This window comes from Pelodiscus sinensis, chromosome 21 (genome assembly GCF_052426305.1).
Source record: "Pelodiscus sinensis isolate ZL-2025 chromosome 21, ASM5242630v1, whole genome shotgun sequence".
Taxonomy (NCBI): Eukaryota; Metazoa; Chordata; order Testudines; family Trionychidae; genus Pelodiscus; species Pelodiscus sinensis.
Window position 1 is genome coordinate 15,241,372 of NC_143072.1, and position 23,055 is coordinate 15,264,426.

General features: G+C 44.9%; 1 long non-coding RNA gene across 1 annotated transcript in view; it reads left to right on the forward strand.

The window, feature by feature from the left end:
* The window catches only part of LOC142819264 (uncharacterized), a 58,175-nt gene extending 35,919 nt beyond the window's left edge, over positions 1-22,256 (forward strand). Inside the window, exons 2-3 of the long non-coding RNA XR_016347658.1 lie at positions 10,696-12,872; positions 18,841-22,256. This is a non-coding gene — a long non-coding RNA (uncharacterized LOC142819264). The remainder of the gene's footprint in view (positions 1-10,695; positions 12,873-18,840) is intronic.
* The last annotated feature ends 799 nt before the right edge of the window (positions 22,257-23,055 follow it).

The window sequence follows — 23,055 nt, forward strand, 5'->3', positions numbered from 1 at the left end:
AAGACTGGGAAAAGGAGGTGGGGAAGAGAGAGAGTGGGAGAGGGGAGGGCAACTAAAATGATCAGGGGTTTGGAACAGGTCCCATATGAAGAGAGGCTAAAGAGACTGGGACTTTTCAGCTTAGAAAAGAGGAGACTGAGGGGGGATATGATAGAGGTCTATAAAAGCATTAGTGGTGTGGAGAGGGTGCATAAAGAAAAGTTCTTCATTAGTTCCCATAATAGAAGGACTAGGGGACACCAAATGAAATGAATGGGTAGCAGGCTTCAAACTAATAACAGAAAGTTCTTCTTCACAAAGCAAATAGTCAACCTGTGGAACTCCTTGCTGCAGGAGGCTGTGAAGGCTAGAACTAGAACAGAGTTTAAAGAGAAATGAGATAAAGTCATGGAGGTTGGGTCCATGGAGTGCTGTTAGCCAGGGGGTAGGCATGGTGTCCCTGGCCTCTGTTTGTGGAAGGCTGGAGAGGGATGGCACGAGACAAATGGCTTGGTCATTGTCTTTGGTCCATCCCCTCCAGGGTCCCTAGTGTTGGCCGCTGTCGGCAGACAGGCTACTGGGCTAGATGGACCTTTGGTCTGACCCAGTACGGCCGTTCTAAGCTCAGGGCTCAGGGTCGGGGGTCTCACTGGACCACCTTGATTTTCATGCAAATCTGCTCCTGGGTGGCCAGGCTGGCAGCTCTCCTGGCCTAGACGGCCACTTTCCTGTGCCTAGTGCAGAGGTCGTGGATGAGGTCCACGATCTCCACACTAGACCAGGCGGGCGCCCACCTCTTGCGGCCCCGTGCAGGCTCCCGGGAGCCGCCAGCCTGGTCCCGGGAAGAGGCGGAGGGCTGGGTGGCAGCAGGTGGCTGGCTCGTGCCGTGCCAGGTGCAGGGTCTGCTGGCTGGGTGCTGGCAGGCTTGCACCTGGCACAGGCACCGTAGCCAGCCCATGCCCCTTTAAGGGCTCGGGGCCGGGAGGGGGCAGAAGAGTTTCCCTGGTGGTGCCCAGAGTGGCCACCAGGGAAAGCTGGGGAGGGCTAGCCTCCCACTAGTTCGAATTAAGGGGCTACACAGCCCTTAATTCGAACTACTTAATTCGAACTAGGTGTTAGTCCTCGTAGAATGAAGTTTACCTAGTTCGAATTAAGTGCACCGCTAGTTCGAATTAAGTTTGAACTAGCGGTTTGTATGTGTAGCGCCTATCAAAGTTAATTCAAACTAACGTCTGTTAGTTCGAATTAACTTTGTAGTGTAGGCATACCCCATGGATGTTGCCAGACCAGCAGTCCCGGACAAAAGAGGTTCAACCTGTATATGCAAGGTTCTATAAGGCACTGGGAAGGAAGGGAGGAAAAAGATCTGACTCTTTTTTGCCTTGCACCGACTGTAAAATGCTACAGAATAAGATGATAGTGAAATGGTGACTCCACCTGATGGACTAACTTGTCACCACTGTGCTCCATGAATGAGGGTTAGAGACAATCACAGCCTCTGAGCTGATAGGAGCTCAATGGGTGCTGCCATTTTATATATTTTGGGGGGGGGAGGTGGCACATCCAAGTGGCACAGAGGGATAAAGTCAGGGACGGATGAGAGTTTTGCGGAGCCCAGGGCAGCACAATTTTGCGGGGCACCCCTTTGGAGAAAAAATAGAAAAAAGGCATCCCCTCTGTGCCCACTCCTCCAGTAGCCCCACTCTGATCATGTGAGCTACCCCTCCTCATTCCCGCTCCTATCACTTCCCTCTACACACCTGCCCTGCCTCTCTCCTCCTGGTGCTGGTCCCTCCCCTGCAGGTGTCTGCCCTTCTGCTTCACCCCAGAATCCCCTGGCACCTGCACCTTCCCTTACCCTTGCACCCTCCTGGTGCCTCCCCCTTCCCTCACTGCCCCTGCGCCCTTTGCCCTCTTTTTCCCTGATACCCACCCTCTCACCACCCTCTGCCCTCATGCTTTCACACAAGCCTTGCTCCATCCCCGCCTTCCTCATGCCCACCCCTCCTTTCAAGCCTTCTCCCAGCACCTCCCCTCCCCTCTTTAGGCCCCAATGCCCTTACCCTCTCCTCTCCTAGCATCGCCCTGCCCCCTCTCCCACTGATACCTCCCCTCCTGCCCTTTTCCTCATTGTCTCCAGTTCGCTCCCTGGCATTTGTCTCTCCTCCACGTTGTCCCTTGGTGCCTTCTCCTTTCTTCTCCTGACCTGCCCCCCTCCCCTCAGCACAAGCCCCTTCCTCTGCCATCCACCTTCTGCCTTCCAGTTTGCAGGGCAGCCGCGACCCCGGCCCAGGCTCCAGACCACATGCTGAACCGAGTGGTGCAATGCTGGGCTGCACGGTTTTAAAGTCCTGGGCCGTGATGTCATGCCATGCCTGGGCATCTCCCCTCTCAGCTGTTGCATGGTGTTTCAGCACGCTGCGCATGCGCTCCCTCGGACCCACATGGCCCGTACTGGCTGGCGCCAGGGAATTTAAAGTGCAGGCCTGCAGTGCCCCGTCACAATCCCCTTCCTCCTCCAACAGCTGCCTGTTGGCCCTTCAGCGGACGGCCCACCGGGAAATTCATGGTATCCCACCGGGCCAGTCCGCCCCGGTGCTGGCGCAGGGCCTATTGAAGCGCGGGGCCCGGGATAGCCACCCCACTCGCCCTGCCCTATATCCACCACTGGATAAACTAAGGGTCTGGCCATACCATTTACAGTATAAGGATGTCGTGTTGTGCTCACTTTCTTCACGCCACAACAAACAGAGTCAGGTTTAAGGCCTACTGAGGTAGAGTCCTTCCCGATACTCCTGCTGTTGTGACTCAGCTGCATTGTGCCCCAGTGTTTAAATGCCTGGGCTTTGAGTCTGTTTAGCAATTTGTTTCTTTATGTACATATCTGTGCATACAAGCGATTAGTTAAAAATCTCCTTTGTCCAGTGAAGAGCGATTAGGAGACCCATCCTATGGGGAAAGCTGGCCAGGACAGGGATCTGAGGAGTAATCCTGAGGGAACATGCATCTGGGCAGACTTGTTACTTGTGGGTCGCCTGGTGCATTGGCTGGTCCCTTCATTTGAGCACTTACTTGGGAGTGATTCTGCTTTCATGTCCATAGTGTGTGGAGTCTTCCAGATCACATCTCTCCCACCTTTATGCAACCAGTCAGAGGAGAGAGGAAGACCTAGTCCAGTATGATTTTATGGGCCTCTCATAACAGTGTTACCAACATACCTACTCTACTGCACATCTGGTTACTGAAGGTCTACCTACATCTCCCACAGCTATCACCATTCATGTTATCAGGCAGGTCAGTTATTGTACATACACTACTGCCTCTTGTTAAGGATAATCTTGTAAGCTGCCTATTCACTGCAAAGAATGAATTACAGAAAGAGTTGCCTTTTGAATAATGCAAGAACCTTGGAAACTTGGGAAATGCGATGCTGTTGATAAATCTGTACCAGCTGTAGCTGAAACCAAGATGAAAGAACAAACTTTAAAAATAAAATAACGCCAGCCTTCTATTCAGGGTGAACACAATTTCAAAAATAGCTTTTCTCAGAGTATAATTATTCTTTCATTGATCACTCTTATTAGTGAGTACATTCATGCTTTTGCTGGTGTACTAGTAGAGTCAGGTCTGTCCACACACAGGCTTGCACTGAATTAATTTAATATCTGTTTGGAAGATCATCTCATCTGAAGAAGTGGGTTTTGCCCACAAAATCTTATGATACTATATCTATATATTTTGTTACACTATACCATTATTTCAGAATAATTAATGTTATTCTGAAATAACAATATGAGCATCTACACAGCAATTCCATTATTTCAAAATAATATCGAAATAATGAGCAGCTCATTCCATGAGGAATAACTCCTCTTCCGAAATAGTTATTTCAAAATAGCTGCAGTGTGGATGCTCCACTGCTGCTATTTTGAAATAGCTCTTCACCAGGGCCTTTCTAAGTAATTTCTCTTCAGTGCTTCCTGGGGCTCTATTTCGAACGAAGCCATTTTGGAACATATCTTCCAGAATAGCTTATTCCAAAATAAGTGTGCAGTGTAGACATACCCTAAGGCTGTGTCTACACTGGCCACTTATTCCGGAAAATCAGCCGCTTTTCCGGAATAACTTGCTAGCTGTCTACACTGGCCCCTTGAATTTCCGGAAAAGCACTAACGAGCTAATGTAAAATCATCAGTGCTTTTCTGGAAAAACTATGCTGTTCCCGTTTGGGCAAAAGTCCTTTTCTGGAAAACTGTTCCGGAAAAGGGCCAGTGTAGACAGCACAGATTTATTTTCCTCAAAAAAGCCCTGATCGCGAAAATGACAATCGGGGCTTTTTTGTGGAAAAGCGCGTCTACATTGGCATGGATGCTTTTCCGGAAAAAGTGCTTTTCCAGAAAAGCATCCTGCCAATGTAGACGTGCTTTTTCCGGAAATACTTATAACGGAAAACTGTTCCGTTTTAAGCATTTCCGGAAAAGGGTGCCAGTGTAGACGTAGCCTAAGGGTATGTCTACACTGGGGACTTATTTCAAAACAACAAGGCAAGCGTCCACACTAACTTGAGAAATAAGGGGCTTGTTATTTCAATATAATAACTCCTGCTTGTGATGAGGAATAAGCTTATTTCAAAATAGTTATTTTGGGACTTATTATTTCAAAATAATTTATTTCAAAATAACCTGGTAGTGTAGACATAGCCTAAGGTGCCACAGGACTACTTGTTTTACATAATTAAACCATTATACATGTGTGTGCATATAAACTTACTTGGATTGACTGGCGTATTTCAATATAGTTTAGGGTTTACATGCATGCAGAGTTGCACCAACAGAATTTAAAATGTGATTTTTAAAAAACTGATTTATTTAGACCAGTGTAAACATCTGTGTGGACAATCTAATTTGATTTTAAAAGTTGTTTACTTTAGCTTAACTTAAGTCAAGTAGGATCAAGGTGAAGCTAATTCAAAAGAAGCCACTCTTAAATTGAAACAAGGATATTCATAAAGGGGTTTCAAGTCATGTAAGTGAACTGTCTCAAGTTTGTGTCTTCCTTATCTGAGAAGGGAATGTATTAACCTAAATTGAAATATACCTTCAACTAAAGCAGTTGTAAATTACTGTGTAGCCTGCTGTAATACCTTGTACATGAACCTGAGGGTTTCCAGGTGCCTGGTTTTTGACCAGAACATCTGGCTGAAAAGGGACCCTGGTGGCTCCAGTAAGCACTGTGTACCAGGCTGTTAAAATCTGATTGGCGGCATAGCTGGGCTAAAGTAGGCTTCCTACTTGCTGTGACTGTCCCCAAACCAACAACATGCCCCCACCTACAGCTCCTGCACACAGAGGCAGCCAAGAGACTCTGCACGCTGCCCCTGCCCCAAGCACCAGCTCTGTCCTTCCCATTGGCCGAGAGCTGGCATCCCTAGCCAGAATCCTCAGCCCCTCCCACACCCAAACCACCATCTCAGCCCAGAATCCCCTTCCACACCCTGAACGTTTCATTTCTGATCCCACTCCAAAGCCAGCCCAGTGAAAATGAGCAAATGAGTGAGGGGGGGGTCGAAGAGCAAGGGCCTTGGAAAAGGGGCAGGGCAGGAGGGTTCTGGTTTTTGTAAGTAGAAAGTTGGCAACCCTTCTTCACTCCCTGCCCTGAGATAGTGACCCCTAAGCATCTGATCCAAAGCTCAATGAAGTCAATGGATAGTCTCCCACTTCTAATGGTTTGAAAACTCCACGGGGCTTTGTTTAAAATAAAAAAGTGAAAAGGTAAATGCAAACTGGCTGTTAGATGCTATTAATCCATACTCATTGCAAAGCCATTGATGATTAGTCGGTGCTCATTGGCTGTTGGTATGAAGCTACTGCACTTATCCATTGCTAACGGCTTGGTTCAACAAGCCACCAAGGCTACAGCAATGCGCTTAGCTTTAGGCACATGCTTAAGTCTTTTGCTAACAGGGCGGGAGTTATACATGTGCTCAAGAGTTTTACTGAACTGCGGCCCACTGTTTTTTATTTAGAAAACTAAAAGCATTCAAAGAAAGAGTTGTATTTGTGTATTAAACACATGACAAATATTGTCCAGGCTTTTATGTGTTCCAAATGGTTCTAAGGTCTCTCTATCTGGAGGAGGTGTGTGTGTGTGTGTGTGTGTGTGTGTGTGTGTGTGTGTGTGTGTGTGTGTGTGTGTGTGTGTGTGTGTGTGTGTGTGTGTAAGACAATTTTGAAAATAGTTGGAGAGCAAATTCATGCTGGTTTATATCCTGTTCCTTTCTCCCTCTCGCTTGCATACACATAGGCAAGCCATTGGGATGCAAGATCTGTGATCACTAATTGGTAAATTGTATTTCTTGTGAGCCAGACATAAGAACAGCCATGAGAAAGCACTTGACTAGGCGTTTCAATCAGTGCTGAATTTGATTCAGACTTAAGTGGGTAGCAGGTTAAACCAGTGCTGTGAATTTTCCAGGGGCCAGCTGTGGTTCTGTTTTCCTCATTCCGCAATATGGTGTTATGTCACTTGTAATTATTACTGATAGAATTATTTGGTGTGGAAATAGGAACCCAGAGATAAATGTCTATCAGGGATGGTTTAGACAGTATTTGGTCCTGCCATGAGGGCAGGGGACTGGACTCGATGACCTCTCGAGGTCCCTTCCAGTCCTAGTATTCTATGATTCTATACTGTCCCTGTGGCTGATTGAGCAGTTAAAAAGAATGAATGATGAAAAGCCCACGAATGACGCTTGCTCTCACGTTTCATATTGGAGTGGGGAGGGTTGTTTTAGTTCTTAGGGAGCACAGTAAACCACTGCCTCCACCCCCACTCCCCGCAAAATTGATCCTTGAATTGAAATGGCCCAGGAGACCATTTGCTTTGTATCAGAAGAATGGAGCCGTTCACCTTAATGGCCCTGAGACCTTGAATGTGAGATGATTTCCATGTGGCTGAGAGGTTGCCATGATGTTTTCAGTGGCATTCATTGCCATTCATTCACATGACATGATATTGTTCTGGGTAAGAGTGGGTCAGGACCAAAACATCCATTGAGGTGTGCAGGGTTGGGCTCCGCATTTACTGGCCTGACTATACAGTGATCTGAACCTTGTACCGTGAAACCTCTGTTATCCAGCACTCTGTTAACCAGAAAACTTTGTTAACCGGCATTGCCCCCAGCCACAATACTGTTACATCTTCAGGTGCACAGGCCTGGACTGGTTTACCATGATTGGCTTAACACAATTTTTATTTAACATTTAACTTAAAATAGAAATGAGACCAATTGTCTCACACTACAAAACTACCAATATCAAAATCTTGAGCTTTACTATTATTGTCCATTGGTTTTTCCATTGGTTGATGGGACCCTCAGATAACCAGAATTTTTAGATAACTGGAATGCCCTAATCCCCGAGTGTGCCAGATAACACAGGTTTTGCTGTATGTTTATCACACTGCCCTGCTGATCAGCATATTTTCCCCACTTCTAGCAAGTATATGACTGTGGAAAGTCAGGGCAAGGGAGCCTTGAGCCCTTTATGATGGTGGGTTTTGTATTTTTTTTAAATCCTTCTTGTTCTATTCATGCGTCATTGTAGGGATGGCCCTTCATACGCTGCATCTGGAGCTGTGGGTTACCTAAGGAACTGCATTTTGCAAGCAGAAAGTCTGTCTCTGAGGAGTGACAAGCTGATTGCCACGTCTTCACATAGTTGGAGTCAGCTGGGCCCTGACAGGAAAGCTGGTGTTGGTCCTAAGAGCAATATGGGTTCTTCAGCTTTTGCCATTTTTATTACATGCCTATAATAACTGTGAGAAATTCTATGGCTACGTCTACACTGGCATGATTTTCCAAAAATGCTTTTAACGGAAAAGTTTTCCGTTGAAAGCATTTTCAGAAAAATCGCGTCTAGATTGGCAAGATGCTTTTCCGCAAAAGCACTTTTTGAGGAAAAGTATCCGTGACCAATCTAGACGTGGTTTTCCGCAAAAAAAAACCCCAATCGCCATTTTCACGATCGGGGTTTTTTTGCGGAAAACAGTTCTATGCTCTCTACACTGGCCCTTTTGCGCAAAAGTCTTTTGGAAAAAGTCTTTTGCCCGAACTGGAGCAGCATAGTATTTCCGGAAAAGCACTGATGATTTTCCATGAGATCGTCAGTGCTTTTGTGGAAATTCAAGCGGTCAGTGTAGACAGCTGGCAAGTTTTTCCGCAAAATCAGATGATTTTGTGGAAAAACTTGCCAGTCTAGACACAGCCAATATGTATTAATAAACGGAACAGCCACATTTATGGGCAATGACTTGGATATGACATTGATCACCTTCTGTGGGATTTTGTGTATTGTCCAGAGGAATTTCACTGCTGTTAATCTTCTTATCAAGTCACTCCTGGAATGACGGTGCATGGTTTTAAGTCATGTAATACAATCTCTGCGGAATATTTTGGGTGGAGGCGCTGGTGAGGAACAGGGAGGGGATAAAATCAGTGTCTGCAAGTTATATGCCCTGAATTATTCCACTGAGCATGTGGTAAAGCTGTGAGCACTAGGGATGTCAATGTGTAGCCAACTATATAATCAACTGATAAGCGCAGGCTTATTGGTTAATCTTCTTGACTACATGCATTTCGCCTCCCCAACCCACTTGTTGCCTCTGTATCAGAGGCAGAAAGGAGGAAGGATGCAGAAGCTGGCTTAAAAGCTTAAAAGCTAGTTCCCCTCAACAGTGGCTCTGTGGTGCTGCCTGCCCTCCCCTCACCTTGCTGCTGCCCAGACAGGGGCCGCTGCCACTCCGTGCTGCTGCCTCTGACAGGGAGCTCCCTGGGAGTGGGGCCAGAATGCACTGGCTGCCAGCCCTGCCTCCGGGGGTCTATCAAATAGTTGTGTAACCAATAAGACTTTTCAATGACCTGATATCTAACATCCCTAGTAAGCACCCCACCTGAGTTTGTGCTCGAAGACGACATTTAAGTTTAGTAAGTTAATTTTCTCACAAGGAAATACCTTCACTTTTATCCGACTCTTCCACAACATCTATATTTCACTTCACTCTCATTCTTAGGGCATGTGCAATATACCTTCAGTGGCACGTGTCCAGGATTCAGCACCACATTTAGTCCACTGGTTAGATTGTCATCTTCCTCGGCCAAGGCCGGGTAGTGGTGTGCAGAGGATGGTTTGGGGCAGCTGCCCAAAGCCCCATGCTTTTGGAGCCCTATGGCAATATGCCTCAACTGTCCTATGTACAGAGCATTACCTGGGAGGCCTGGGGTGAGGTGCCAACAGAGGTTAGTGCCCTCCACCCACTATGGTGGTGGGAGACAGAGTGACCCTGCAGCCTGCTCTGGTGCCCACCTCCCAGCCTGCTGCACTCCACTACAGTGGCAGCAAGTGGAGAAACCTGGCCCCGGGCCCAGGGCACTCTGCTTCCTGCTGCCCTGGTGAAGCAGAGCGCAGAGGACTGGGAAATGGGTTGCAGGACAGGATGGAGTGAAGAGGAGCTGAGCAAGCTGCCATGATGAGTGTGGCATGCCTGACCTCTGCTGCCACCTTGTGCCAGGCTCTCCAGTAAACCAGCAGCTTGTGTCACTTAGGAGAGGCCTTGGACTGGTCTAGTGCTCAGAGCTGAGTTGGTCTCTGAGAAGTCCCTAGTGGCAGGGCTGGATTAAACTCTTCATCAGCCTTAGGCACTCTCATAAGTGTAGGCCCTTAAGTTAGACTATATAGAAATGTATAAGGGAAACATGCCCACTCACCTAGACACTTAATATCACCCACTTTAATTTTCTCTCTTGAAAGTGAGAAATTCATGGTACTTCATTTCAAAATAACATCCATTTTGCTGTATACTACCATTAGAGTTAGGATTCTCCTGATAGTAATTGGCCGATAAGGAGAAAAGTGAGGTGATGTTGCCACCGCTACGACTGTATAACCCACAGAGCAGTGCATTGCTCCCCAGAGCTGATAACTTGGCAATATCGTGTCTCAAGATTGTTCAACATCATTTACGAAATAATAGTACATTGGCTGATGCTGGCCATCCATTTCTGCCAGAAACAGTGTTTAATAGAAGCCTAGGGTTTCTGAAACAACTGAGAAATGCAGACACCACAGTAATAAGCAGAGTCCCCACTAACATTTTCCATCCTTGGGTGGGTTGAATTTTCTTATGTACACCACCAGCACAAACAAAAAACCTAGATATAAATATATATGTAAGCAGGGGCTGAACTGTTGCTTGCTATCAGCCAGCTAAAAGGACAGAGCTGCCCTGGGGTGGGTGTGCCCACTACAATTGTTTAACTGTGCAAGGTAATTAACTGTTAATTGTCGATATGTAAATACAGTTCATGCCAGGATGGGAAGGGAATACGAGGTGTGGCTATGTAAATCCAATTCAGCCAGGGCTGATGGAGGATCAGTGTTGGAATGGAATGTGGTGTATTGTAAATAATTTGGGGCTGTTATGGGGGTCACGAATCATGCTACCCCTAAATGTGGGAACTGTAAAACATGCCACCAGTGCTTGCAGGAGAGACACCACCATCATGGTAAGAAGTCTCCAAGGAACAAGCCTCTCCCCTTCCAGAGTCGAGTGAACTGAGCTGGGAGGAAGGGTTAAAGGGCTTGAGTCAGCCTGCTTCACACCTGCCAGGTGTGAGCTGTAAGACTGGCTCAACCTGCCCCTTTCTCCTTTTGTTTTAAGGACAGACATAAAACAGACTCCATGAGGAATCTTTTTGCTAGTCCAGTGGAAGCTGGAATACTTTGCAAGTCCAGGTGGTGGCTAAAGAGTTGAAATCACAAAGAGCTGAAATTACTGGTTTGGCTGGGAGACAGACCCGTTGCAGCCAGCGAGGAGCCAGTGACCAGCGGTGGGGCATGGAGCGACGGCAGGCGAGGACCAACGACCAGCGGCATGGCGCTGAGCGGCAGCAGGCACAGAGCGGCGGCAGGCGTGGAGCGGCAGCAAGTGAGGAGTTGTGACCAGAGGCATGGCATGGCTGGTAAGAGCAGTGGCAGATGAGGAACGGTGGCAGGTGACCAGCGGTGCGGCACGGCAGGTAGGAGCGGCGGCAGGCGACCAGAGTAGCATCCGGTGGCGTGGAACGAGACAGCTGGGGGAGCGTGGCAGAGTGACTCGTAAGGTGCCCCCTTTCTATTCCCCTACCCCCATTTCTACCCAGGTTGGGAGGTGAAACCCTGCGGGTGAACTTTTGGACTCTGAGTGGCACTGACCAGGGACAGAGACTTTTGGGGTGTCAAACTTTGGGACTTTGGGTGATTCTTGGCTGGGGGCGGGGGCTTAGCTCATGTTTAGGTTATGAACTGTTTGTGGTATTTTCCCAAGTTAATGCCGTATGACTTCTCTCTCTCTGTTTCATTAAATGTTTTTTCCTACACTCAGACTCTGCGCTTTCGAGTGGGGAAGCATTGCCTCTCAGAGGCATCCAGGGGTGCGTGAATTTCCCAGGTTACTCGGTGGGGGCTCGAGCCAGTTCTGTGTGAGATGGACCCCAAGATTTTGAACCCGGCCCTGGTTGCTGCCAGGCCTACCTGGCAGAAGGGTTACATATATGTTAAATAGCTTGTATGTATGGAAGACAAAAAATTTAAAACAAGGGATAATTAACAAGCAGTAATGCTTATAATGTTTATTTAATATCAAATAAAAAGAAAATTAACTATACCCTTGGACTACATGTGGTTTATCATCCTAACAACTCAAGCTAGTAAACACACCAAAATGCGTACTATCCCACACATAGCTCAGCTTTAAGATGCTAAAGCAATCTGAGTCAACTGGAAATACTCATGCTCTCCCTGCAAATATTAATACAATATTTATTTATACTGGAAAGGATACAGGCTTATACAGCTTCTCTGGGATGACAACTCTTAATTTGATTAATAGTGCACAAACACAGAGCAGTAAAAATAAGCAATAAAGTCACACAGAAAGCAAATAAAGCCACAAACAGGAAAATAGGAAGGGAAGTAAAACATCAGGTGATGGGTATTTTAAATGAATGTTTAGGATCACTATGTAAATGAAACAGACCTGTGAACCCAGATAAAAGTTACCCTTGTTTGAAACTTCCACATTGGGTGTGTCACCAACTCAAAGAGTAGACGCTCCAGAGCAGCACTTTAACACATGGTGCCAGAGTTTGTAGACAAATCCATTTTTTAAAGCGCTTGCAAATGCTGTTTTTATCCTACAACACACTTAGCAATCTTGCATCACTTCTAGTATGCCCATTGACTGGAAACCGTACTGTATAGAAAAATTGGGGCTGTGCTACTATGCTGGAGAGTACAGGGGGAGCCGGATCCATACTGTCAGTGCCAATTCTCCTGCCCCCTGGCTAATCCTCTTGGATTTATTGAGGCTTTTTGCACTGCCATCTACTGGCCGGCCTCTTGCCCCTCGTTCCTATGGCGTTTGAGGATACGTGCCCCTTTGTGCCCCCCACAGCACCCTGGCTTTGCTAATGTTTCATCAGTATGAAACCAGAGTAACTGAGCTCGGAATCTGTCCTGATGCTTCATGAAAGTTTATGTTTTCCGCTTTATCAGAGAAATGAAGGGAAAAATGAGTGGTCTAGTCTCTATCTAGAGACCAAGCTGTGTCCACCTGTGTTACCCAAATGTCACTGTGCCATTCACAGTCAATTATGCAATCTTCAGAAAATGACTGTCTCTGTTCTATGTGCTTTGGTCAGCAGCAAAATGATTAACACGGATATTTTAACTTGCCACTAGGTTAAAGTCAACACACCTGTCTGAATGGAAGCAGTTTGCATTTTGTGGACCTATTCAAGGCTTTCTGCAGACTCCGAGGGACATACTTCACTGGAGAATGTAGTCCATTTTCTGCAGGTTTGTGAGGCCCATTTTTAATGTATTTATGTGCAATTGGGAAAAGGCCCTTTTTCTTTAAGTCTTTGTAATACAGGAGAATGGGGCCACCAAATAATAAAATGTAAAACCTTTGGATTTCAAGTACTTGCCCATCAATAGTCTGTATCCTTCCATTTACCGTCTAATCACCACTAGTGTTCTTTTTAATAATCTAGCCCTAATCAATATCGAATCTTTATTTCAATCGTATCCCAAGAGATGATGTTTGTCATAGTGTGCCTCAGGCTTCCTATGATTTCATCCTATGTATAGTCTCACTTTTTGTAATATGCCTATTATTCTGCAAACATTCTATGAATGACCTGCTTAGTCTCCAGCCGACTGCCAACAAATTTAAGATCCAGCAGATGAAAGTAAATACAAAGAGAGCAATTTATGGGTTTTTTTAAATTAGGAGTTCCTCTCACTTTTGTTTCGATCATGTTTTATCTGATTTTATTTTCTTTGAAGTAATGCTAACCTTGCTGTTGCTAGTACACTGAAGTGACTGCATAAATAGCAACAAAATCACACTGTATTTGTAGTATCTGAAATATGCGTGATGTAGATTCTAATATTGATGAATATGGGAAGAAAGAAAAAGCTCTGTGCTTTGATTTTCATCCACCTGGATACATTTCCATCTATCTGAATACCTCAGATGCATAACACCACTGAAATAATGGGGCCAGAGGAAGAAAGGAATTGCGATGCTGAGCAGATCCCCAGTCCATCTAGTCCAGTATTTCAGAGCATGGTTTAAGAAACGAACAGCAGGCAGATTTCTGATCAGTCAATAGAGCTGAATTGATTTACCCCCAGCTGAGGCACTCCCTCCCAGCATCACATATCTCTGCAATGACAGAAAGGGGTATATAATATTCCATATCAAATGATAAATTGCATTTATCCTACAAAACTTTATATTTTCTATTCACCTTTACAATGTCAAAAGCAAAGTGCATAGCAAGCAATAAAAGCTTAGTAGGGCTGCCATGCTGGGGAGCAATATAGTGTCAGTTTGAAAGCTTGAATAATAAAACCGAATATTCAGAGGACTATAAAGCTTTGAAGTTAATAGGTTCCTGTGCCAATGTCCAGAAGTTAGTTTTAAAAACAACACTTATGGAAAACAATATCTTCCTGGAGAATTCAAAGCACAAATGTCACTTTTGTAATTGGAGTTGTATGCATTACTAAAAATGTACCTATCTGTATCTTTTATAGCTTTACAGACTTCATTGTATGCAATAATATACTAAGGCTACATCTACACTACAGCGTGGGTCAGTGCTCTGAGATTAATCCACCAGCAATTGATTTAGAAGGTCTAGTGAAGACCTACCGAATCGACAGCAGATTGCATTCCTGTTACTCTACCCTAGATGAGAAAAGTAAGGGAAGTCAATGGGAGAGTTTCTCCTATCAATCGCTCATGGTGTAGACCCCACGGTAACACAACTTGTCATACATCGACTTCAGCTACATTATTCATGCATAGCTTGCATAGCTTAAGTCGACTTTCTGCTGTAATGTAGCCTGCTTATAGAGTATCATGCTGGAGTTTATGGATCGATCCAAGCAAATTACAAAACACTTAATAAAAGTGACCAGAATTTTAATAGGTGAAATATTCTGCTAAAGAAAAACTGCCTGAATCTTTTAATATTTTTTGAACTTTTTCCTGTTCTGAATCAGAGCTAACAGTTGAAATAGTAGAAAATTTTTGAAAACTGAATCTTTATATATAAAAATTCAGATTAAGGTCAAACATTTCATTGTGGTAAAGTTTTTGTGACTTTTTCAGTGCAAATTTACAAAAATTTCACAATAGTCATTTTCACCTTGAAAGTGAAACTTGGTTTCAATTATCTTAACGTTTTTTCAACCACTTTTTTTTTGGAGGGAGGAGATATTTTGTCAAACTTAACACTGTTTTGCTCAAAATTTTGGTTTCGACTAAAGGTTTCCCTCCTCCCCCACGCACACACACACAGGGAAATGGTGGTTTACTAGAAAATTTGACCAGCTCTAATCGTTAGTGCTGTAGAACCATCTTCAGATGGTATATGGCTCATCTGAAATCAAAGAGACAGAGCCTCAGTTCATGTAAATTGTTACATGATCTAACCTAACGAATCCAGGTGAATCCAGGTGAAAGGCTAGCCTATTCTTCACTAATGGTATTAGTGATGATCTATATACAATAGTTCCAGGCACTCAAGGTAAGGATGCATCTATAATAGAAAAGAAAAGATTAGATGAAACTAAGGGGACCAGATATTCTGAATTTTATAGGGCCAGTCCTGATATTTGAAGGTTTTTCTTTAATTATATAGGCACTTATTATTCCACAATCTCTGTTCTGATTTTTCACACTTGCTATCTTGTCACACTAAATGAAACATTCAAAGTAAACTTCCTTTTTTTTAACAATGCAAATATTTGGGGGGGAAAGTGAGCACAGTACCCTTCATATTGTGTTGTAATTGAAATAAAAATACTGGAAAAGGAAGAAAAATCCAAAATATTTACACAAATAGTATTCTATTATTAATAGTGCAATTAATCTCAATTAACTTTTTAAATCACTTGACAGACCTAATGTAAACTATGAGATCAGCTGCTATGGGTTTTTCTTTGTACCGATTACCTTTGTATTGCCTGTCACTGAAAAGTACATTTAGCCATTTTGTACACTTGTTTATTGTAAGTATGATTGTTATTAGTATATTAGAATATTAGTATATTTGTGTCTGGAAAGAATTGGGTCTCCATTCCTAAACGATATAGCATTGTAGCACAGTGTCCATGGGGGAACTGGATTACTTCCTCATAATAAATCGGATCAAAGGCCAAACTGTGGGTTTGTGTATGGAGGGATTTGTGAGCTTTTTGGAGTTGGGATTTTGTTTTATTTTTGGAAGAGGCAAAAAGATTATTGCAGGGGAAAGCAGGCCAGCACGCCCCATGCTGTTGTTATGCTTCCAGCCTTTTAAATAGTGGCATGGGTGTTTTCTTCTTAAATCAACTGTGCATTGAGACACACAGTGAACAAGAGAGCCTCTATGCAACAAAGAAAAAATGACATTCAGAAAATTTAAATCCTTGTCTTAGCAACTGAGTTTTAAACTGTAAAAAAGACATTTGTTCTTGTAGCTTTGAGGGATGTGACATTGGCAGACCAGGTAACAGCTCTTGCAAGGCTTCTAGGACCCACTGAGCAGTGAGAAGCTGAAAACAAGCCTGGATTATCCATGTGTTAGCATTTTAAAAAATAGATTTTAAAGGATAAGAATGTGTTCAGACTCAGTGGACTGCTTGTCAGAGGCTTCATGTGTGGATTTCATTTTTGACATTTCTAGCCCAGAGTATAAAATTATACTGAGGGTTTGCTTTGTAAACTTCTGCCATTGTATAATTCACCTGTAATGGGGTTGCACTTACCTCTCACGAGCACCCCTTCCCCAGCTACTTGCCTGAGCTCTTTGTCTCAAAGTCCCAATAGCCCTCTATCCTGGGTTCTGCAGCTCTTCCTATCAGCTAAGCTAAGTCCTGGTCTTCAGTTGCTACCCTAGGCTACAGTCTGGTGTGCACTAAGCTCTCCATGGCACTTCTGCTCCTTCAGTCAGCCAGATACCTAGTCTACACACCTTGAACTCCAAAGAAGAACTGACAAGCTCTGTACAGCAGCCTTCTTTATACTGACCTGCTGAGCCCTGCTTGGCTACCTCTCACCTGCCACTCCATGGCGCTTAGAAGTTTTCTCTACTGCTCTCTTTCTGGGGAGGAGTGTGTGGCAAGGCCTCCAGCAGGGAGCTCGGGGGTCTAGTCCACCCCATCACATCACCAAACAAGAAGCATTCGTTAATGCAAACTTCTAGTCCTGTCCACAAGAAGTACCAATGAAACCAAATGAGCCATTGTGAAGTGTCAGAGGTTGATTGTTCCCCTAATGGGCAGCAGATTTTAAACAAATAAAAGGAAGTTCTTCTGCACACCGCGCACAGTCAACCTGTGGAACTCCTTGCCTGAGGAGGTTGTGAAGGCTAAGACTATAACAATATAGCGTCTGTTTGTCAGAGGGTGGAGATGGATGGCAGCAGAGAGATTGCTTGATCATTGCCCGTTCAGTTCACTCCCTCTGGGACACCTGGCATTGGCCACTGTTGGCAGACAGGATACTGGGCTAGATGGACCTTTGGTCTGACCCAGTACGGCCATTCTTATGTTATGTTCTATTGTTCGCTCTCTTGAAGAGGAGGTTGACGTTTGTTCCCTCGATTTGAACTCTGGGGGAAGGAAATAAAAATCGTTGACCAGAAGGAACTGCTGCATCACTGTGCTACTTGGGATTTAGAGATGCCAACATTTCTAAGCATAAGCAAGGAATACTCAGGCTGCTTGCCTTGGGCCAGCTCTAAAGAATGTAGAAACCTTGCAGGTTGCAGAAACTTCTACAGACTTTTGTTCCACTAGGGAACAGAGTTTATTCTACACTTTTTCTACAAAGTGTAGTTCTTTCTGGTTTCATACCGATTAACATAATTGTATTTTTTACAACCCCACTAGAAGTGGATACAAACATGGCAGTGCAAAAGACCTGAATGATATATGTGGCTCATTGTTTTTTACAAATGTGCCTTCTGCAGCAGTCTCAGTGCTAATTGCTAGCTGAGGAAAGGATCCACTTTCATTTCTTTCTGCTTTAACAATATCCAATATTCTCTTGACATTCCAGCGTAGCTGGTACAGTAAGTAAACTTACTTACACAGTGCAAAACAAACCGTTAATTTTATACCATACTACAGGTTGAATCCCTCTGGTTTAGGACTTTCTGGTCTGGCAACACCCGTGGTACAGAAGGACAATGGATGTTGCTGGACCAGACAGCCTTGGTAGCTGGGAGTCTGGAGATGGAGGGGCCAGCAGCTGGGAGCCTGGCTTAGTCTAGCAACAGAGTCAGGCTGACAGCCCAAGACAAGAAGACCAGCTGGGGCCAGCAGTGGAGTCTGGTGACCTAAGCTGGCAACGGGGTCAGTGGCCAGGAAGGAGCCCAGGAGGAAGAGTCCAGAGGCCAGCAGCAGAGAAGCTGGATTTGACCTCCCCTAGTCTGGCAAACTCCCGCATTCAGGACCGGCTAGGTCCCGAGGGTGCCGGATCAGGGAGGTCGAACCTGCAATTCCTTTATTTGCTCTCACAAAGTACTATCCAAAACTGTAAAATTCAGTACTGGGGCCTGATGGAAAGATGACCCTGGGCACCAGTGGCCTTTGGATTAGGCCTTAAATGTAGCCTGCTGTGGGGCAGGCTCTCTTCTGCTTTAAGCAAAAAAGAAAAATAACATATTGAATCAAAATGCAACTCTTCCTTCCTCCCTCCCCTTCTTACTGGCAGGGCAGAATAAAGGAAAATGCTTGCTAAGCACTTCAACCTGAATCCTTTGTCTCTGACAATTACTGTGACCTTTGCTGCCGGTCCATGATGATTTGGCACTGAGTTTGCAGCGTAAGAGCAGTGAGAAGCTTCTGTGAATGTGATGTAGCTGGAAACCAGGCAAAGCCAGATTCAGGAGTGACTTGCTGAAAATATAACATGCAATGCAGCTATTGTGCAGAGTTTTCGTTTGTTTCCATGCAGCTCCGTGCCCTTCAGCTTTCAAAGATCTGTGATGTATAATGTACAAAGGCACTGGTTGGAATCCACATCTCTGATTTTAAAATCAGAATTCAGGGTCCTTTGCCTTAGTAATAGAATCTCCTGACCTTTTTAGATGATTATTCCTTGCAGGTGACAAAGGGGCGAGAATCGTCTCACTAAAACCTCTGGTCTTACTCTGTTAAAAGCATTGATGTCAACTTTATCATTTTTTGCTGCCGGTGCCATTTGTCATGTGTTTTCAGAAGGCACCAGCCTGTTCATCTCACACACCTTCTTGTTTTGCAGATCAGCATCCAGGCTAGGCAATTCAGTGAGAACTCCAAAGGATGAACTACAGAATCCTGCCAACAAGACAAGGTGACAGGTCCCGTTTACTGATTGGATGGAGTGAGGTGCACCTTTCCAGTTGGTTTCTTGGGGTATGAGAAACCAATTGCCCTTATCATTATATCTACTATATATTTGACAGAGTTTCTCATAAGAACATAAGAACGGCTGTACTGGGTCAGACCAAAGGTCCATCTAGCCCAGTATCCTGTCTGCCAACAGTGGCAAGCACCAGGTGCCCCAGAGTGGGTGGACCGAAGACAATGATCAAGCGAATTGTCTCCTGCCATCCCTCTCCAGCCTCTGACAAAGAGAGGCCAAGGACACCATTTTATCCCCTGGCTAATAGCCTTTTATGGACCTAACCTCCATGAATTTATCTAGCTTCTCTTTAAACTCTATTATAGTCCTAGCCTTCACAGCCTCCTCCAGCAAGGAGTTCCACAGGTTGACTACATGCTGTATGAAGAAGAACTTTCTTTTATTAGTTTTAAACCTGCTACCCATTAATTTCATTTGGTGTCCTCTAGTTCTTCTATTTAGGGAACTAATAAATAACTTTTCTTTATCGGCCCTCTCCACACCACTCATGATTTTATAGCCCTCTATCATATCCCCCCTCAGTCTTCTCTTTTCTAAACTGAAAAGTCCCAGTCGCTTTAACCTCTCCTCATATGGGACCCGTTCCAAATCCCTAATCATTTTAGTTGCCCTATTCTGAACCCTTTCCAAGGCCAAAATATCTTTTTTGAGGTGAGGAGACCACATCTGTACACAGTATTCAAGATGTGGGCATACCATAGTTTTATACAGGGGAAGTGAGATATTCTCTGTCAGTTTGATTGAATTCCTCCTAAATGGTAAGAACTAGGACCACCACATTCGGTATACAACTTCCTCTTCTCATCACTTAAATCAGGGTAAGAGTTCGGTTGTGCCAGGGCAATGGGCTGTGCCTGGAACGGGATTGCTGCTAATAATACCATACAAAAAAGAGACATATTCACCAGACAGATAAAAAGGGTTAGCTCCTGTCTGGGTTTGCCTCAGCCCTATGCCTCCCATCCCCATGTGCCCTTCAACTCCAGATTCATATAGGTACATTGCTGGCTGTTCCCTTTCCTCAGGGAGTGAGAGGAAAGTGCAAAGTTTGCTGCATTCCTCACTCTGACTGGAGAAAGCAGGGAGCAGACAAACCTGGACCTGTCCCACCCAGGGAGCAGGCATCCCTTCCCCAGCTGTTCCTGCTGGAGCAGCAGCAGCCATGGAGAGGCATTTTTCACCTGGCCCCACACTGCTGCGGTGAGAGAGTGTTGAGTTAGTCCCCGCTCCCCAGAGTAGCCTGCAGACTGAACCCTTCATCCCCAGCCCCACCCCAGAGTAATGATGCATATATATTGCCATTTATTTTCCAAAAAACAAAAAATAATTGAATTAAGGTCCCGAACAACATTGGGTAAATCTTCTTGTTATATTATAAAATGAATTGGACTTCCAAATCCCCTAGGCAGCCTAGAAAACCTAATCTGCAATAACTGTGATGTTTTAAGGGTCACCCAGGCCAATCAGGGGTTCTGTCACCATCTGCCTTAAGAACTTGAGGTGTCTTAATGCTATGATGCTATGGTTCAATGCTTTGATCCCAGTAGCTAGACTACAAATGAAATGATCTGCCTTGCCTTCCGCAAAACTAGTGACTTCAGGCAGGGTAACTATTAATAATTCCTTCTGGTCCTGAGTTATGGTCTTTTTCCCTTCTCTGGATCAGCCTCGCTGAGTTCTTAGCGCCCAGGTCCTCAGAGTTTCCTCTCGGATTCTTCATCCCTTTCAGCATGAAACCTGCTCCCAATTATAAGTCCCCCTTGGTGTGCATGCTGTGCAAGAGCCCTGCTTCAGGTCAGGCCCACCAAGAGGAGGGACAAAGAGGGGAACTGCCCTAGGGTGTGGTGATTCAAAACACTTTGCACATGTCTAATAGCTAAATCCCCTTTTCTTGACTATTGCCAGGATAGTTTCCCAACAGTCCCTGTGTCCCAGGACAGCTTTCTGGACAGAACCTCACTTAAATCCTGGATCTCAGGTTTTGGACACCAGACCTCAAACCCAAACCTGTTTTTAAAAGATTTTTATTCTATCCGCCTGTCACCCCCTTTTTCTCCTGGCATATTCCCTCCGTGCCCCATGACAGGTTTTCTTTTCAGCATCAGTGTCATTCCATTAACTAATGATCTGCCATTGTGTCTTCCTGACTGGAAGATTGATGGATACTTTAAGTGTGTTTCATGTAAACAACTAGGCTGGCTAGTGACTCTCCTGCCTGATTACTTCACCTCCTGTTGTGAAGAGATGCTGTGGCTGCACAATTACAATATTCAACACACATTCACATGCTATTTACATGCCACACATTCACTAGCAATGTATCTTATAATGACCATGCAGTTCAGAACATTACAAGCTTTCATAAAAAACCCAACATGACATATATTGATATAAGCCAGGTCAGAAGGAGATCTCCCCTTAGTAGTGATGAATGTGAGGGAAAAATACTAAAAGACCAGGCTATACTAAGATGAACACACCTGTTCTGCCTAGGTCACCAACAGACAGAGCTGTGTTGCTCGAGTAATTAATTTTGGCTGGTGCTGGGTTACAAATCACTTTAATATTTGTGGCTGACATTTTGAGCTAGGGGTTATGAGGCTCATACCCACACATTGATCATCAGAGCTCTGGGCACATGGGACCCTAATAATGGGCAAGTGTTGAGCAAAAGTGGAGTTGGACAACGCTAAGCTCGGCTGATTCAGCTACTCATGATCGAGTGGCTGAGGTTCATCTACCTCTAACATATCACCCAACATTGGCCATATCAGGAGGGATGAAGAGGAACGCTGAAGGGAATCAGTCAGAAAGGTAACTCAAATACTTCCCTGGTGCACTGGATTTTTCAGTGGGCAATCCACCCTAAATTCTGACTTGCTGAGGGACAATCTTCTCCCTTTGATTATATGTGCTTTCCACAACCAATTCCCTGTGAAAATTTCCATGAGTTATGTACCCGCATAATGAATTCAAATATTTGAAGTGTATTGTTAAATTTATGCACCTACATTTTATTACATAGTTATTGCTGATTGTGTACTATCTGTATTATGACCTGTAAGCAACTTTTATCCGTAGTTAATCCAATCATGACACTAAGATGTGCGGAATTTCCTTTTCTTTATAGCCTGTGTATAGGGTTTCCAGATGGTTTAACCAAAAATACCGAACACGTCCCCCCCCCCCAAAAAAAAGAACACTGGGGAAAAAATTCTGTTGAGGAAAAAAAAGACCCCCCACCCCGAGTTGTTAAGCAAAAATAAATAAATTAATAATAACAACAATAACAACAATAATAACAATAAACCAGCGTGGCCCCTTTAAGAAACACTTTTGTGGCTTTTTGGCCCTAACAGGCTGCTGGGGGCCATCCGCCATCTTGTCTCCCTGCTCTGGGGCAGACAGCTCCCCTGCAGAACCAGGTAAGCACCCGGGATTTTCGCCTGCTTGCTGGGAAAAAATCAGAAAATACCGGACATTTTAGGTATCTGGTATTTTCTGAATTTTTTTTCCAGACAGGAGGCGAAAATACCAGATCATCCGTGTCAATACTGGACACCTGGCAACTCTACCTGTGTATTATGTAATTTCTTTAACACTATGTGACAGGGTGCTTGCCCTGCACTGGCCCTTTAAGGGCAAAAACCCAGCCCTGAGTGAGGGCTGAGAGTGAAGCCCCAGCTGAGGCAGTGGTTGCTAATGAGGGCCCAGCTGGGGGCTATATAAAGAAGGGCTCTTGAGGGACAGAAGAACTTACTGCTGCTCTGGATTGAGAGCAGGAGGGACCTGGCTGCCAGGGACTCAGATCAGAGCAGTGCTGGGGAATAAGGTTGCCAGGTGTCTGGTATTCAACTGGACAGTCTGGTTTTTCTGCCCTTTGTCAGGTAAAAAAATTCAGAAAATACCGGACATGTGCAATGTCTGGTATTTTGTGGCTTTCCGGCTGGGACCCCGACGGAAGCCAGGCGGGGGAGTGGCTGGGAGGCAGGGCCACGATTGGCGCTGGGAGCCTCTGGTTGGGTGCAGAAGCCGGGTGGGGGCAGGCGGACTGGCTGGGAGGCGGGGTGC